The 17,903-nt window shown below is 47.3% G+C and overlaps 1 pseudogene across 1 annotated transcript; it reads left to right on the plus strand.

Moving 5' to 3' along the window:
• The first annotated feature begins 4,789 nt into the window (after positions 1-4,789).
• LOC308567298 (E3 ubiquitin-protein ligase makorin-2 pseudogene) lies at positions 4,790-5,890 on the plus strand (annotated as a pseudogene). Its single transcript has one exon. The product of its transcript is annotated as an E3 ubiquitin-protein ligase makorin-2 pseudogene (transcript).
• The last annotated feature ends 12,013 nt before the right edge of the window (positions 5,891-17,903 follow it).

Raw genomic sequence — 17,903 nt, forward strand, 5'->3', positions numbered from 1 at the left:
CTAGAGGATTCATTTGGTATAGAAAGATTTGGGGCCGGGATCCCTGGGTGTGAATTCTAGGTCAGGTACCTAGAAGCTAACTTTGGGGACTCTCCTAGCCCTCAGAATCTGCCCCACCTGCCTTCCAAAAGTGTGCCAACTGAACAGAGGGGACAAAGGCAAGGAGTTGGGGCTGGATATATATGCGTTTTATTTTATATAACCAAAACCTTATAGCAAACCTATTTGATATGCTTGAAGACTTGCAGGGAGCAGTTAGCTAAGCCAATGAAGAGAAGCTAAGAAGAGGGAGGGCGGTGAGTAGCAAACAATACGTGGTGGAAACAAGATGCAGAAGCTGTTGTAATCGTGTGGAAAGGCTCAGAGGAGCAGGCGCACACACACACAAACTTAGCAAAGGACAAACTCCTCCCGAAGGAAGCATAACATTTTATTATGATTTTAGCGCCAACCCTTTGCCATGACCCTGCCCCCAGGCAGCTACCTGAGAGCCCCCGGGACAAAGAGGAACCGCGGTGGGTTCGTGACCGCCTCCCTCAGGCGGCCCACGCCGGCCGGGCTCCTCTCTGCACGCCTCAGGCCTGCGCCCCGCCACCCTGCGCCACTTCTGCTGACTCGGGGTGTCAGCTTGACTAGGCCACGGTACCCAGACGTTTAGGCGAACACGTTCGGATGCTGCTATGAAGGCATTCTTTAGATGAGCGTTTCCTTTAATCAGCTTTGGCTAAAGCAGACAACGTCGGTGAAAGTCAGTCAGTTGACGGCATTAAAAGACCGAGGTCCCGGAGCAACAGGGAATTCTTCCTGTCAACTGCCTTCAGACTTGAGCTGCAGTGTCCCCTCTTCCTTCGGTCTCAAATCTGCCAGCAGACCCTACAGCTTTTGAACTCCTCTCTGTCTCTGTCTCTCTCTCTCTCTGTCTGTCTGTCTCTCTCTCTCTATATATATATATATATACACACACACATATATATAATGCAGTATCACATAATATATGTAATCTAATCTAGCAATAATATTGTGATGTATAATATATGTGGTATATTATGAAGTGTCATAAATAATTAATATTTTACATTACTCTTGTATATATTATTGGTTCTGTTTCTCTGGAGTACACCCCCCTCCCCACTTCCCGCTGCCACATTTCACACACTTTCTCATCAGATGACCTGGTATTTTGTTTCACATAGACACAGATGCCGTGCAATACAAAGGGCATTTTTCAGTTTCCTCTTACTTGACTTGCAGGGCATTTAACACAGACGACCGACCAGTCTCTTCCTTCTTAAAACACTCATGTCTGGGAAACCAGTCCTAGTTTTCTCTTCCCTCCCTCTCTGGAACCTCTTCTGAACAGGGCCTCACAGTTCTCTCTTTCTCAGTCCAACCTCTGAAAAATCCTTCTCGACGCTGGGAATCCTCTGGGCTCAGTTCTAGGCCTTCTCTTTGCAGAGTCCATGCTCTCACCAAGTGGCTTCATGCACAGACATGGTTACACTTACCGCCCCTGAGCTGCTGACTGCAGCCCCGATTTCTCCGAGGTGCAGATTCCTGCAGTCACCTGCTCCTCTGACAGCTCCTCTGATATTCAGATGTAATTTTACTTTGTCAGATGAGAAGCCTCGCTTCCCGCAGGGGAGAAGGGAGCTGCATCCATATTGACATGTTGCTTCTCCTTGTTGACCACTGAAACCCAAGTAGCCACGTGGTCCTTCTCTAACTTGGACAATGGCCCCTGAAAACTTAGCTAATCTTGTGGCCTCCAGTTCCCATAGAACCTCAGCTCAGCTGAGGGTAAACTGAGTGAGCACCAAACCCAGCCTTCTCGTGGGAAGCCTAGTAAGTGCCTACTGCTTAAAACACAGATCCACTGATGACAATAAAAATAGAGCAGATTGAAAATTTTCAAAAACATGCCATGCACGGAGATCTGTCTCTTGTGAGTTTGTTCAGGTCTCCCTTTCTGCAGAGGCCTGACACGGGAGGACTGTTTCCATGCACTTCCTAGATTAATGAGATTGAGTCTCTGATAAACAAAGTGAGTTGTTGCAAAAATTTATTCAGCTTCCAAAGCTTCTAGAAGAGGAGCCCAAGACCAGAGGCCCAGCTCACTTTTCCCACGCTGACTTTGCCCCAAAGTGAATATCCTGGGATTGGGGTGCATATCCCCAGCTATTTAATTAAATTGACAGATTCATTTTTTTCTTAATCAATGCTGTGGTTATGTCAGCTACAGAAGTCTGTGATATCTCTTCCAGCCGGCGGGTAAGAAAAAACACAGTGTGGTCAATTCATATGGAAGGGCTTCTGTGACACCTGTCCCCAAGTAGGAAGGATGAGAGTTCCAGTCTCCTCCTGACGCGAACTTCATTTGAGGACTGGAGTAAATCAAGACTAAAGTGCACATATTTATTAAGCACTTGCTGTGAGTGGAGCACTCTGCTTGCTAAGTGCTGAGGAAATGATAATAATAAAACCATCTAACATATACTATGCTTATCAGATTAGAAAACACTTTCTCCTGTCAGCTCCTTCAATCCTCATGATGTTCCTGAGAAGCAGATATGCTGGTCACTGTCTGACAGAAAACTGAGATCATAATAGGCTATGTAATACACCCATGGTTACTCGCCTAGGACTCAGTGGGGCCAAGATTTTGGTAGCATGTTATAATTCCACATTTGTTACCATTTCCAGGATGTGATGGATTGGCAAATGAACAGTGTATAACATAACCAATACATTTAAATGATTAAGGAAGGGAAAGACTCTGTGATCTGAGGGCATCTGATTAGGCTTCTGAGATTCGGGCTAGTTTAGAAGCCTGGCCTGTCCGCTGAATGTGTCTGAGAGCTGCAGGCTGACAGGCTCAGCAGCAGGCCTCCTCGTGGACACAGAGACCGTCCCCTCTGAAGATCAGGTTGGAAAACCCTTGAGGCTTTCACATCCCCTGGGCATTGCTCCCTACAGATGGGCCTGGACATGCTGCGATTAGCCCCTTCCACAGAGGAAGAGCTGGGGCGAGAAAGTTGCAGCAGGTCATCTGGAGCTGCCCAGATATGGTCACCTGGCTCCCACTCCAGAATCCGCCTCCCAAGCTGTGCGGCCACTTACATTTTCTTTCAAAGGGCCCCAGGGATTTAGCGACGCATCCATGGTAAAGACACTCTCCATGTCCCTGCTGAGACTCCCTCAGGACACACTGCCTCTTACACCCAGGCAGCGTGTCTGATGAGAAGGGCAATGGATGTGGAGTCAGGAGAGCCGGATTCAAAGCCCATGTGGCCATTTGAAAACACAGCCATAAATTCTTTGACACCCATTCCATGGAGAGGTGGGATCCATGAAAATGGGACTGACTTGTAAGAGCTCCAACCTGAGTAGGGTAGGGAGGAGGTGATGTTGGGTGACTTGATAGGTCAGGAGAAGCCTTGCACCTCCTGCTGTGGTCCTTAGGAACACTGGTCTCCAATGAGTCCTCTCAGGAGCTCCCTCCAGCAACCAGGCACCGTGTTAAGATAAGCCCAGTCTGCATGTAGAGGCCACAGATAAGTGCTCTTGGCAATGGTTCCAGCAGAATCCAGCCTTCCCGAGATCCCCTCCAACTGGGAGACGCTGGCGTCCTTGGTGGACCGCTGTGCCCTGTCCAAAGTGCGGACCCACAGAATCTATGAGCAAAATAAATGGCTGTCATTTTATGCCAAGTTTGGGGATGGTTTGTTACACAGCAAAAGAAAACTGAAACATTTCACCTCTAGGCGCTGATTGTGCGACTTTGGACAAAGCTGTTAGCCTTTTTAAAGAGTTCGTTCCATGTAATGGTAATTTTAAAATAAAATTCTGCTTCCCACGATGTTGTCAGGACTAAATGAAACAGAAGATATGGATGACTTGGCACAGTGCACAGTACAAGGCCAGCCCCTCCGAGTGTGAGTTTCCACATGAGGTGAGAAAGGGCTTAAATTTGTCTTGACAAGTGTTCTGCATCTTCCATTCTGTCAGACACGCACCCTCCCAGCCTCCCAGGGCTCAGACTACGCAGTTTAGCCCTTCCAGTCTCCCTTCCTCTCAGCCTCGCTGGAGCTCATGGCTGATGGCTGGGAGGAGCTGTGGCAGAGAGGAGGTTTTCCATGCATGACACCCCTTTCTCTTGCAGAGTCTGATCTTGACAACTGTGGGTAGGAGATGCCATGCAGCCGCTTGGCTCCAGCAGTGACTCAGCCCAGGGTGGACACCCACATTCCTTATAGTCACCAAGTAGAGGGGCTTGGGGGACTCTTCTGCCACCATATGTCTCCACATTGAATTCTGTGGGAGTCTCATGATCAGAGTTCAAGGATGTCAGGTGGAGAGCTAAGGAAATAACTGCCTGTGTGGGGATCTTCCCTTCTGAGAACCAGCAAGAGGACAGCCCTTTCAAGACAAGAAGAGATTCTGAGCATCCTGAGAGGTAATAATGAACTCTCTGCCCCCACAGATTTGGGCCTGTGAGAGGACACGAGGGGAAGGGCAGCCCCTCTCCCTGTGTGACCAGATGGAACCCCGACGTGCAAGCCCTCAGAAAACAGGGCTCACAGTTCCCCAGTGCAGTGCTGGTGCACACCCCACACAAGCCTCTCACTCTAAAAAAATGTAAACTTTTGGAGGCAGCGACGGGGGCGCCGAGAGCAAGAGGTGGTAGCAAGACCACAGCCCTCTAGCCCGACTACCATGAGCACCAAGCAGGTCACCTGCAGGTATTTTATGCATGGTGTGTATTTTATGCATGGTGTATATTTTATGCATGATGTATATTTTATGCTTGGTGTGTTGGGAAAGAAACCAGTGCCTGTTCTCACATGATTTGGCAAACAGCAAGCCATCTACTGTCTGCAAGTGCTGTGAGAAGGGCCACTGCACCCATGGAATTCATTGCAGGCAGGATCACACAAGGCCCTCTGCTGCCACTGGTGGTGCTGTGGGCTCCGTGCCCCACAGTGTGCCCTCGCTGGGCTCCCACCATCCTCACTCTCCTTCTGACTTCACTGCACCTATTGTGAAAACTAACTTCCATGAGCCTGGGAAACATGAGAAGAGAACCTTAGTCCTTAGAGACTGAAATCTCTCTGGCACTGCTGAAGAAAAGCTTGCCCACATGTGGTGAGCACTGCAGGAGGCAGTGGCCCCCAGGGTAGCCCTAGATGAAATCACATTCCTACCTGGATGGTGTAAGGAGTAGCCTTGGTTACTTAGAGGCTGGCAGCCCCTACAGCAGCTGTGCCCCCATGCAGCCGCCAGGGGGTGCTGATTTGGGGATGCTTGTGCCTACCTGCATGGGGAGATGTGTGAAATCTCTAGGTTACAAGTCCTGCACCCCTTCGACCCAGAGCAAAAGAAAGCTCACAAGAAGAACTGCATGTCGGCATTCAAACACGTGATGAAAACAGCCTTTGTGTGCCAGGCAAGTCAGGACAAAGCGTGCAGTATGTGCATGGAAGGGGTCCTCGAGAGGCTTCTGCTTCGGGGAGGAGATTGGGGATTCTTTCCAGCTGCAGTCCCACACCCAGCCTGTCCTGCATCGGGCAGCGGAGGTGCGCCCAGCAGTTCAAGAGCCCAGTCGTCAAGCCTTGCCCAGAACGCCGTGACGTCAGAGTCTGTGATTCCAGGTGTGTACTGGGTAGGAGATCAGGAAAAAAAGAGCAAGGTGGTTGAAGCTTTCAAACAGGGGACAGGGGAAAAGCTTGTAAGTGCCCTGAGCAAGGCAAGGGGACCTGCTCGTTTGGAAGCAAATGTCTTTACTGCCACACTTACCCTGATGCACAGCTAGCAGAGCCTGAGAAACCTCGAAAGCAGCTCAGTCTGAAGGTTCTTCAATTCTGTGCAGCTCTGGGATTTCATGGAGAACTGAGGGAGTCGGCACGTCCCCAGCCCTGAAGAGGTCGGTGTGACAGAGCTTGGGGGCCTCTCTATGCACCTGTCTGCAGTGGAGTGGTCAGGGCCCTGAAGGACAGGTGGTCACCTGTGCGTCCTGGGCTCCGCCAGCAGAGCCTTTCCCAAGGAGGGCGTGCAGAGCTCCCTTCGCTGCAGCCCGGGGAGCGTGCTGCTTGGATCGGAGTGGGGCTGTATTTAACCTTGGTCTCATCCACTCTCCGTTATTACAGCCAGGAGAAGAGTGAGGGATGTAAAATAACCTAACGAGTATATGGAATCACTGCTTTTATCGCTGCTATCTTAGCCGCACCTCAGGCTCCTCGGGGAGACCAGCTAAACAGCCACGCAGTTTTGATTGATTGCTTTTAAAACAGACGTGGCTCCTCTCCTTTCTGAGCTTCAGCTCCCTAGAAACTAACACTCAACTTGCAGTTGCCTCTAAAGCAGATTCTTTTTCTTACCAAAGGATTCTTCTCCCCTAAAAATGACTCCTGTGGTGAATTTCCATAGCACTTAACCAGTGTGTGGTCAAAGCTTCATCTCCACAGGGCTTTCCTGGAAACAAAAAGTGGGCACTGCAGGCCTTAGTGTCCCAAATCAGAGAAGGGGTCTTCTGCCATATAATCAGTACGCAAAGTATAAACCTAGTTCCCTATAAGGGGGGTTCTTGACGTAACAGGAAGCACAGGGTGGCATTCCTGGTTGGTGTTGGAGGAAACCTTGCGTGTGCCTCCAGGGAAACATGCCCCTGGCTCTCCCTTGTGGACACACGTCCCAAGGTAACCATACTAGGGCTCAGGACACACATGCTCTTCTGTGTGGCTCCTGCCCAAACCACTTAGTCTTACCCGTAAAAAATTCTGGTTCTGACCCAGCAGCGGTCCTGAGCATGACTCTCTGTCATCAGTTGTCATTTTAATTGAAGGAGCATAATCTTGTGAATCAGAACAAACTCACTCTAAGCCTGAATTATCTATTTTTATAAACAGCTATAGATATCAAGTATTTTGTAAAACGCATTAAAGTGTGGGTAGAAAAAGATAAAAAAAATTAAGCATTTCTTTTTCTAAATCAGACCTACAGCTAAATCAGAGAAACATTTTCTCCAAGATAAAAAAAAATTAAAAATTAAAAAGCAAGGTCAGTACAGCTATCTCATAAAATGCACAGCACCCACAGAAATGCCACAAATATCTGTGTGCAATGATTTCCCTTCTAAAATCTGAGAAGATGGGGATCCCTGAGAGGCAGAGGGTCACACATTGAAATCATAAAATTTCAGAACAGAAGAATCATAAGAGGTTGTCTAATCCATTTCAAACTGTTCTTATTTAGAGATGAGAAGACTGAGGTCCTAACCTGCAAGAAATAATTAAACCTAAAAATATACAGAGATGAAATTTTTGAGAAGCTCCTTTCCATTGTCCTACTCCTGACTGTGTGTGGCCTTGGAATGATTCTAGAAGCTGCAGATGTACACACACACCTAGAGCTCTGTAGAAGCATTCACTCAACAGTAAATCTAGAGCTCTGTAGAAGCATTCATTCAACAGTATACCTAGAGCTCTGTAGAGGCATTCACTCAACAGTATATTTTCTTGAGTGGCCTCTGAGTTATGAGCATTGGAATAACAGTCACCCCAGACAAGATCCTTCCTTTATGGATAGGATGAGCTACTAAACAACCACAACCACACAACCACAACAAAGATAACTTCAGATAACCAGCTCTGATGACAGAGGATGACACTGTGGAGAGTATCTAGGGCAGGGTTGGGTTAAGGAGGTGAAAGATAAGGGTCAGGTAAAGTTTACATGAAGAGCAGACATCTGAGTAAATCTAAAGAATGTAACAGGCCCAAATATGTGATGAACTCTCCAGCCAGAGGGAACTGTGAGTATCAAGGGCCCACGACAGGGAAGAATTCATGAACAAGGGGAGGGTGGTTTGAGGCCAGGATGAAGCTGAAGAATATTAAGTGGCATAGCCTCATTTGCAGAATGCCAGCTGCAGAGTGGAAAATAGACGAAAAGAAACAAGGCCAGTAGATGCAGAGAAATCAGTTCAGGAGACCGTGCTGTAGTCCAAGACAGAGGCGGCTTGGATCAGAGGTGTATCCATGGAAATGGAGAGGCAGATGTGTTCTGCTGGATACTGACCACTAGCACCACACCCAAGGAAAGTCAAAGCCTGACATGTGTGGCCTTACCTACTGGCAAATTGGACGGGACATTGCTCATGGGGGTGGCCCTACATCCCTGGGCAGGTGGTGCCCACACTGGAAGAAAAGTCAAGAAATTGGGACACATTCAAGGCTCAACACTGGGTGAAGTGCACTAGTTGGTGGTTTTACCCATTGGCGTTATTTTTCCCACAGGCAGCTAGCATTGCTAACCAATGGGAAATCATGGCCCTGGCACGCTATACGGCCTAGGCCTTCAACAAGACCCATATGCCCTGTCCCTCCTGAACACTGAGTTTTACCAAGTGCGAAAGGTCATGTTGAAAAGTCTCATGGCTTTAGATACCCTCACCGCCTCTCAAGGTGGACTGCGTGCCTTGGTGGGTGCAGAATGCTGCGTACACATTCCTGATACACAACATGATGTCAGCCAGGCCCTGCCTGCTTTGGCTGAGGAAACCTGGAATATTGAGCAGTTAATGGAGACCCGCTATAAGAATGGTGGGCCTCCTTGACTTCTGGTTGGTGCACCACTTTGGCCGTATGTGTTGCTGTTGCTTGCACCCTCTTAGTCTGCTGTTGTAGCCTCTATTACTATTGTAGCATATAGATACAATGCTCCTCACTCCTTGCACAGGGACCCCCTTGGAAAACAGCACTTGAGTAGATCATGAGGTGAGAAACCCTAAAGGGGTGGAGTGTAGGGCAAAAGGAGACCCAGGCTCTCTTGCCACCTTCTGGAGGAAGGCCCCAGTTATATAAATATGATACAGCATAGTCCTAACAGACGCCTAACATCATCATTGGCTGAGAGCCACCTTTGTTCCTGTTCCTATAAAACCTGCTTGGGGTTTTTCGAGGCATGATCTGTCTCTCATGTATGTGTCGCCTGCCCATGATGAATAAAGGCATGTGGCACCCTCCTTCGGCTCCTCAGTTTTTCTTCTGTCTGTCCAGATCTGGTACAAACCTCCCCAGCCTTGATCTCTTGCACTACACCTGTCCACCCAACCTCCAGTGGGAGGAAACAAGGGCTGTACTTCCAGAGTCTCCAATGGGGCCACCCAGTTCAGCATCAAAGAGGTCCTCTCCCCATTAAGGCAGCTCCTCCAATGACAACCATTGGGTTTTGCACCCACATTTCAACCCTCTACCTCATTTTGTGCACCCATTCAAGTTGGCCAGAGTATAAAAACCAATATAAACCTGACTGCTTCGGCCAAGGAGCAGATGTGATAGTTCATTAATATTTCATAGAGTAATAATGATCCGACTGTCATGGCAGCCCGGTTCCTGCCCCAAAAGGTTCCACTTTCAGCCCCATCTCAATCAGTAAGTTGCTCTTCCAGTCCACAAGGGTCAGTGAAAGAATTTCCCCATCACCCCATGAAGCAGAGAAGGCAGCACCCCCAAAATCTAGGTAACAGTGGCCAAAATTGGCTGGTTGGTAGACAGAGAGACCATGCACTCAGGGCCAGGCCAAAAGGCAGGTAGCAGCTCTGAGGCCCCTAGAGTATGTGAACAGGAAGGAGCTGACCTAAAGGAAGTCCTACTAGACCTGAAGGGAACTGCTCAGCGGGCCACGCGAGCCCGATGGCTTCCCCTGCCGGGTGAGCAAACATGGAAGGCCAGCTTCAGATGCCCTGCGTGGCCTTCATTATCAATGGCACACACACAAATGTACAGGAAATGGCAGCTGCTTTTCCTTCCAAGGTATGAAGAGCTCTAGAACCAGGAGAGACAAGAATAAGGTTGCCCTCAGGAATTAAGCCACCACAAACACTATGACAGGCCAATGGTAGGACCAAACCAAGAGACCTGGGTCAGAGCACATGAACCATCAAACTCTACCCAAGGTGTGCTGGGCACCATCTCAAGGAGAAGTGGCTGTGCTTGTAGCTTATTTAGTAAGCAAACCTAATCATTTGTCCTCTTATCTCTTTGGAGAAGGGCTGTAAAAAGCAAGGGGTAAAACCTAAGAACATTAATGTTAGGAAAAAAAGCAGAAATAGAGAGTGCCCAGGCAAGCCGCAGGGAGAGGCTGTCCAGACACACAGTAACATTCTCCCAGGCACTGAGTCATATCCATGTAGATGGTGTGGACAAGGAGACCTCTGGCTTGCTTAGCAAGAGGCCCTGTCTCTCACCATGGGATAAATCCAGACTTCCTAAGAATATGATGAGGGTAGTTCCCCACTCAGGGTTCAAATGTACCACCTAGAAAAACAGAAACATGTTGCATGAACAGTGGCAGAAAGAAAAAACAAACGTAAAGCCAAGAAGTGATTTAAGGTCCCGCTGTCAGCCGACTGCCGTGGAGGAGTCCTCTGTGGGGAGCTCACTGCCATCCCCTGAGAATTCTCTGTGCACAGAGCCCTGGTGTGGATCTCAAGTGTAATTTGGAGCAGCGACAGTGCAGGACGGATGCATCCACAGCTCTTCATTAATACAGGAAAGTGACAGCATTTCCAGAGCTCCAGTTTTGATTCATTTATCACACAGCGTGACCCATTGACAGCTACAGCTGGGCGGTATCTACCGCAAACATCCCTAAAGTGGGGGGGATTTTTTAATGCAGCATTAATCATGTGGAAAATTTCTGAAAAGGGCTGTGAGAAATGGCTAATGTAGACAAGCAAGCATTTTGAAGCTGGTAGACTGGATGAATGAGTAGAATGTCACTACACAGAGATCAGTAAATAGCAGACATTCACAGCAAGGAAACTTTTCATTTCAAATGTGATAGAAAGACTCCTGTCATTGCTGAGGACACCTCCCCAGGACAAGGCCTGACCATAGCCCTCTTCTCATTACTCCTCTGGTGGGTCTCTCTTAAGGCTGCAAGCCCTTTGAGAGAAGATTACTGTTTTATTCATTGTTTCCAGTTTCTAGAGTAGTGCCTAGCATATAGTAAATGCTTAATAAACATGTATTAAATTGAAGGTGATTCTGATAATGAACCTGCCCTAACTATATCCAAGGACCACGCACGCCTTGTCCTGATAGCACTCAGTGGTTCCAGGAGGTGTGGAGAGAAACCAGGTATGAAACTGATCCTACAGGAGAGGACAGCTTTGAGCATGGCACATGCAGGAAGCAGTAGTGAACAGGTTCTGATTCTGATCAGAGACCTACCACTTGTGACCTACATGGCTCAGCTAGATGGTGTCATGACTTGGCACCTCTGTGTCTCCATCTCTCAAATGGGGACACAAAAATCCCACCACTTCCATTGAAAAGATCCTCTAAAGACAACATCTTGCAGGCTTCCAAGCACTACACAGAAAGTAAGGAAACGTATGTTTTGCTTCCAGGCCTACTCCTACATGGCTAGACAATTGGCCTCTCCAGTCACTATACTCTCCTAAGTAAAGGAGGGTCCCTTCCTCTCCTACTCTCCTCTGAATCTGTAGATATGGAAGATGCACCTATTTTTGAGTTGATGTTTTGTATATTTTTAATTTGTCTTATAGGCATTGTAGTGAGCCTTTCCACTTAGCACCTTAAAAAATAACTGAGTTTGCAACAACAACAAAATCAGATAAAATGTTCATAATTAGATGCACTTGTGAACACACTGTGATTATAGCACTAAGACAAGATGAGGTCTCCACACTTCATTAATAGTTGGAAATAATTACTTCCTGTAGCACTGCAAAGTACAGTTTTATCTCTGAAAATGCAAGTGCTTTAATGGGCAAAACAGACTGTGACCCCTTGAAGTCTACTACACGTGTGAAACTATCGTTCTGATTTCACACGGTGATTATAGTGTATTCGGCCGAGCGCTGTGGACTGTATTTGCCGAGCAGCTCTGACGATCTGTCACATCCCCGTGCGGTGGCTCTCGTCCAGCCCCCGAGCCAGAGCTGGAGAAAGGTGTAAGCCTCCCGTCTAAACACACTGAACTTCAGCACTGAAAGCGGAGCCTCATTCCGCCTGAACAGAGCCCATGTGGCTCGATGCCTTTCCTTACAATCTCCCTGGATAATAATTTCTTAATCGCTTCTTAGATGGAAATATTAATCATGGGCAGCCTGTAATAAGAACAAATTATGATGTTTCTTCTCCCAAAGGTTAACAGGGGGAAAATCATTCTGCTCTATCCTCACAGCTTATGTGTCACGAATCACTCTCCCACTTAAGTTAAATTTAAGCGAATGTGTCATCTATTCTCAGGAATCCTGAGTTCTTTGAGGAAAAAGAAAATTGTGTCTAATTCACCTCTGGCTTCACCACAGACCCTAGATCCGATAGCCGAAAGAGCCGGCGGCATCCAAACACAACTGACTTAAGGAAATTTGGGAAACTGCCTTGGGGACTGTGTCCCTGCTCTGTTTAATTGTGTGCTCGCCAGTCAATTGCCTGGTTGGTCAGCAGGCTGGGGGGGGGGGGCCCTTGGGAAAGTTAATCGCTCATTAATGAAGGGTAAGTTAGCCTCAGCCTCTCCACAGATTCTGTGCTCAGCGCTGGAGGCTCAGAATAAAAGAGGTCTCCTGCCCTCCAGCAACTCACAGTGCGTTGGAGAAGATAGACATTTAAAAATTAATTAACAGAAAAAACTGTTCAACACCGTAGCGGAGGTAGGTGCCACCCAGGTGGCTCTGCTGCTGTGACCAGCGTGGGGAGGTTACAGTCACTGTCCCAGGGCAGTGGCCTAGGAAACCCTTCTGGGCCCGTCTGGTCCAGAGCAGTTTACAGCCTCTGAGGCGAGAGGTTTGTTCAGAGCCGGAAAGGGAATCAACCTGCATAAACGAGGCGTCATCTGGTCCCCCAGCCTCATGAAAATGAGGCCTTTAGACAGCTGCTTCAGGGTCCCGGGCTAGCCGCGGGAAGCAGCCGTCCGACCCGCTGGTTAAGTTGGGGAACTCCGAGGTGTGGCAGGGGTTCCGCGTGTTGCAGACTTTGTGGAAACAGGAGGAGCACCGTTTGGGAAAAGCTGATGGAGAGAGTTCTCCGAATGGCATAATCGATGGGAACTGCAGGGCAGGGGACAGGCCCTGCCGCACAGAAGTAAGAGCTCAAAGTGTGGAAATAAGCGGCTGACAAGGAAACAAAAGGCAGCCAGGAGAGAAACAGGCGGCAGGGAAGGGCCTGGAACCCTACGCTCGGCAAGTAAGCGACGAGAGTAGCGTGGAAAATCGGGGCCAGCTACGAATGGGGCCAGTAGCCCTGAGTGTCCCCTTCCCCATACAGTGAATAAACTTCTAAGTGAGTTATGGAGCTACATATTAAGGTTTTAAATGCCTGTTATAGGAAATAAGGCTACAGAACTGAGTATCAAGTGTGTAAATTGAGAAGTAATAGAAGAAACCACAAAGACTAGATCATCAGATTTAGTTACGTCCAATTCAAGTTCTTCATAGTGAAGGAAACAGAAAAGGTGGGGGAGAGGAAACGCCTCTGTAAATATGTCTTTAGAAGAACAGAAGGAAGAATTTTATTCTGTGAAGAACAAAAAGACACCAATTTTAAAAGAAAGCAATTAAGCACATGAATAAGTAAAATATTCTTAATAGAATAAAAGGTATTATTACCATTATTCTGTTATTCTATTTATTGTGATTAAATAACACTTAACAATGACTACTGCCTGGAGTTATGCTCAGTGTTGACTCTACAATACTCTCAGCCCTTATTGTGAAAACTACTTGATTAATGGATTTATTTTCCAAGAAATGATCACAATTAAAGATCAGGTATAAAAAGCTGTGTCAAAGATCAGTTGTGGTTATTTAATTTATTTAAATATACAACTAAAACCAAACAGTTATGAAATATATAAACCTTAACCAAGAAGAAGTAATACTGTCATAAACTAAAATGAAGACATAGAGGAAATGGAGATGGAAAAAAGTGGGGAACGTGCTTTCTTTTCTTTTCCCTCATAGTAAGGTGTCGGTTAATAGTGTGCAGGATGTAAAAGGCATAATTTAGCAAGCTAACTCTCACCCGTTAATGTTTTATGAGCTGTGTCTTAATTTTGGAAGGATCTTTTGGAAAGGGAGTGATGGCATGTGATACAAAAACATTTATCTAAAATTCAGCTCTTCCTTCAGCTCCTGCTGTAATATTCAAGGAGGACTCGTTTTAATGTTTTCCATTTGAAGAATGAGAAACCTGAGAGCAGGCCTCTGTTTCTCTCTGCTCCTACGAATCTCAGGACAGCCAGGCAGCGAGCTCTCAGAGCAGCCCCTTTCCCAAGAGGGGTCTTGAAACAAAGAGATATATAGCATGGAGAAATTTTATATAGAACCAGAATTTTAAATTATTTAAGTGGCTAAAATAAACCTGGCTGTTGGAGACCAAAAGTAAGAGGTGAAGGGGGAGAGTAGGACAGGAAAGCATCTGAGGGAAAGGAGAATTAATATTTCTTTTATACTAGAAAAGGAAGAAATCAGTAGAGAATGTGTAGCATATCAGACCCTCCAGTTAAGACAGGGAATAAGAGAATACAACTATATTCTATCAAGTCAGCAGAAATAAAGACTGGAAACGAGCAAAATAAAACAAGTGGTGAACTTTAAATTAAATGGGAGGGATAAAATCAAGGCTAACAGGCATGCCCCAGAGTTTCCAGATCCAGGAGCAGACCATCGGACTGTTAAAAGCATTGTGTTCTGTTTGGTCCACAAGAAGTACACCTGGAGCCGAGTGACAAACATTGAAAACGAGGGAGACATGAAGATAGCAGCAAATAAACATAAGCAGGCAAGCAGGCAAACAGAAAGCAACAGCAGTCATCTTGGTAGCAGGCCAATCTCAATGTAAAGTCAAAAGCATCTAACAGGACACCTGGGGTGACCATTAAAAAATATAACCCAGGACAGCATTATAAGAGTCATATACACTGCGTGCTAAATAACATAACAACCAAATCAAATCTCCTGTAAATACAATAAAACTTGAGACAAATACAAGGAACTTAAAATATGGATGCACTTTTTAAATTTTACAGATCAAGTTGGCAAAAAAAAACAAAGAGTAAAGATTTGATTAAGGATATCATCACTTATTGAGTACTTGATCGATTGACTCCTTCTTATCTCCAAAGCACTTTCACGATATTGATTATATCCTTAGCCAAAGAAATAGCTTTGTCACATTCAGAAATCTACAAGTTACACTCTGTATTTAAAATCAGCAATCAAAATGTATAAAATAGAGTTCTTGAAAATTAAGAAGATCTCTTGACTAGATTAAAAAGAAATCAAAATTATAAATTACTTAGCAAAAGATACAAAGAACAGAACTCAGTCTAACCGATGTGGAAATGTACCATCTGGGAGCCAGTATTGTTTGATGGTGAGTCCGACTACCTGGAGCTGTGTGATTCCGGAAGAATTACTTAACTTCTCTGTGCCTCAGTGTTCTCACCATTGCCCAATGCGGTAATAGCAGCCCTCCCCCATAGCTATGTGCTGAAGATTCAGTGAGAACGCACATAAACACCTCGGAGTCTAGCACGTCGTAAGTGTTCTCAAATGATTTGTATCTAGTTGTCTTCATTCCTCCCTCCACTTACTCTCTCTCCTCATTCCTCAACTTTCTCACTTTCAAAACAGTCTATAATGTGATTCTACTACTTTTGTAAGAAATGAAAAAACTACATAAAAATGTCTGTTGGAGTCCGGCCGCGCATGGCTCAGGGATTGAACGTCGACCTAGGATCCAGGCGATCGGGGTTCGATTCCCTGTCAGGACACATGCCCGGGTTGCCGGCTCGATCTCCAGCAGGGGGTGCGCGTGAGGCAGCCGATCAATGACTCACCATTGATGTTTCTCTCTCTCCCTCTCTCTCCCTTCCTCTCTCTGAAATCAATAAAGATATATATTTTTTAAAATGTCTGATGGAGCTATTTCATTGCTAGTAACATTTTTAATGAAATTCAAAGGAAAAGGCTTCAACTGAATAAGAACTGTGACTACCCTTGGGTCAGCATGATCCAACATTTGCCCCCCTTGCGGCTGATGGGGGTGCTGGGGTGGGAGGATGGTTTGATTTGTGGCTCCTCCAAACAGACAAAAGGCTCAGATTCTGAGCAGGTGCCAACTGGGCCGCGCCATCGTTTCTACACGGAGAGCTACATCTTCTTTGTCTCGGCGGAGATGTAGCAGGGCAGAAAGCAAAATCCGCCAGTGAGACTTCTGGGTTTTACTTTCAAAGCCTCATTTCAGAGGAAAGACTAGAAAAGCCCTTGATATACACTCTTCCCCAGACCTCTGGTGGCCACTCCCAGGCTGGAAGGAGTGTGCAGAAGATGGACAGTGAGAGAAGGAGCGTGGTCTCTGAGTCCCGAGACACAAAGCATCCAGGCAGCACGTCTAGCATCTGAGAAGACCCCAAAACGAACTGGCCATGCGACACACTGACGCAAGGGCCAGGGCAGGTACCCCCTAAACCACCCCATTCCTCACGTGTAGGTAGGTGCAAAGCAGAGTGCAAGCCCCAGGAGGCCAGGCCAAGTGAACAGGCGGGTGTCCAGCAGCACCTGCCCTCTCAGGACAGATCAGGCAAGGACCAGGTAGACAAGCACTCCCGGACATCTGTCCTATGGAAGGCCTGGGATTTGGGCGCAATCTTAGGTGTCTGAAAACCCCAGAAAAGAGTAATATCAAAGTTTCCCAGTTGCCCAACAGAACAAAGGCTCAGTATAAAATTTAATTTAGAAAATAAAGACTTTCTTGCACACCTGAGTTTGCAGGGTTAGAGTTAGACTTACCCTGCCACAGGGCTCTCAGGGCAAACCCTTTGCCAATGCAGAGCCCTCTGCATGCTGCCTGGTCACGATGAGGACTCTCCTCCGGGGCCCCAGCCACCACCTTCTTAGCAATGATCACAGCCGGGTGGGATTTCTCCCTCGTGTGTTTTGCAGCATTTAGGAGGCAGACCTTGGAGATGTCAGCTCAGTTTTGTTGCTCTGTGCGGTGCTGAGCAGACCACCTCTGCTACCCTTCCATTTTCCCCCCTCCCCTCCTCCCGCTTTGCAGATAAGCAAGGTGAGGGTGAGAGTGGAAATGATGTCCCTGGGCCACAGGGCTGGAGGGAGCGGAGCTGCAACTGCCCAGTGGGGATGGGAATGGAGGGTCCTCTCTCCTTTGGTCCAGGCAGGATGTCCTTCCTCACAGACCCAGGGACTCAGCCTTCCTCACCCTCCCGGGAGCCAAGGGCATGCACACACAACACAGCCTGGCTGCTGCACCGGGACTGCCCACAAGAGGACAGGAATCTCTCTCTCTCTTTCTCTCTCCCTCCCTCCTTCCCCTCTGTATTTTCCCTTTTTAAAATATATTTTTATTGATGTGAGAAAGAAGAAAGGAGAGGGAGAGAGAGATAGAAACATCAATGATGAGAGAGAATCATTGATCGGCTGCCTCCTGCACACCCCCTACCGGGGATCGAGCCCGCAACCCGGGCATGTGCCCTGACCGGGAATCGAACCGCGATCTCCTGGATCCTAGGTCGCTGCTCAACCGCTGAGCCACGCTGGGCCGGGCACCTCCGTATTCTCTGAGCTGGTCCTAGGTCTTGGGCTATAGTAGGTACTCAATACATATTTGTTGACACTGATTCCATCGCTCTGCAACTGCTACATAAACATGACAACCTAATGATTAGATCAGCAACAGCACCTGTTCTTTTCATACGAGGCACTTTGTGTGTGTCATCTCTAACACAATGACCTCCCACAGCAGCATCACAGACACTGCCGAGATGAGAAAGCCGAGGCCCAAGGTCATGCACCTACTGCCTGGGCCCAGTTCACACCCACACCATCTAGACATGACTGCTCTCCTCCAGCTACA

This window comes from Miniopterus schreibersii (genome assembly GCF_964146895.1).
Source record: "Miniopterus schreibersii genome assembly, chromosome: 14".
Taxonomy (NCBI): domain Eukaryota; kingdom Metazoa; phylum Chordata; class Mammalia; order Chiroptera; family Miniopteridae; genus Miniopterus; species Miniopterus schreibersii.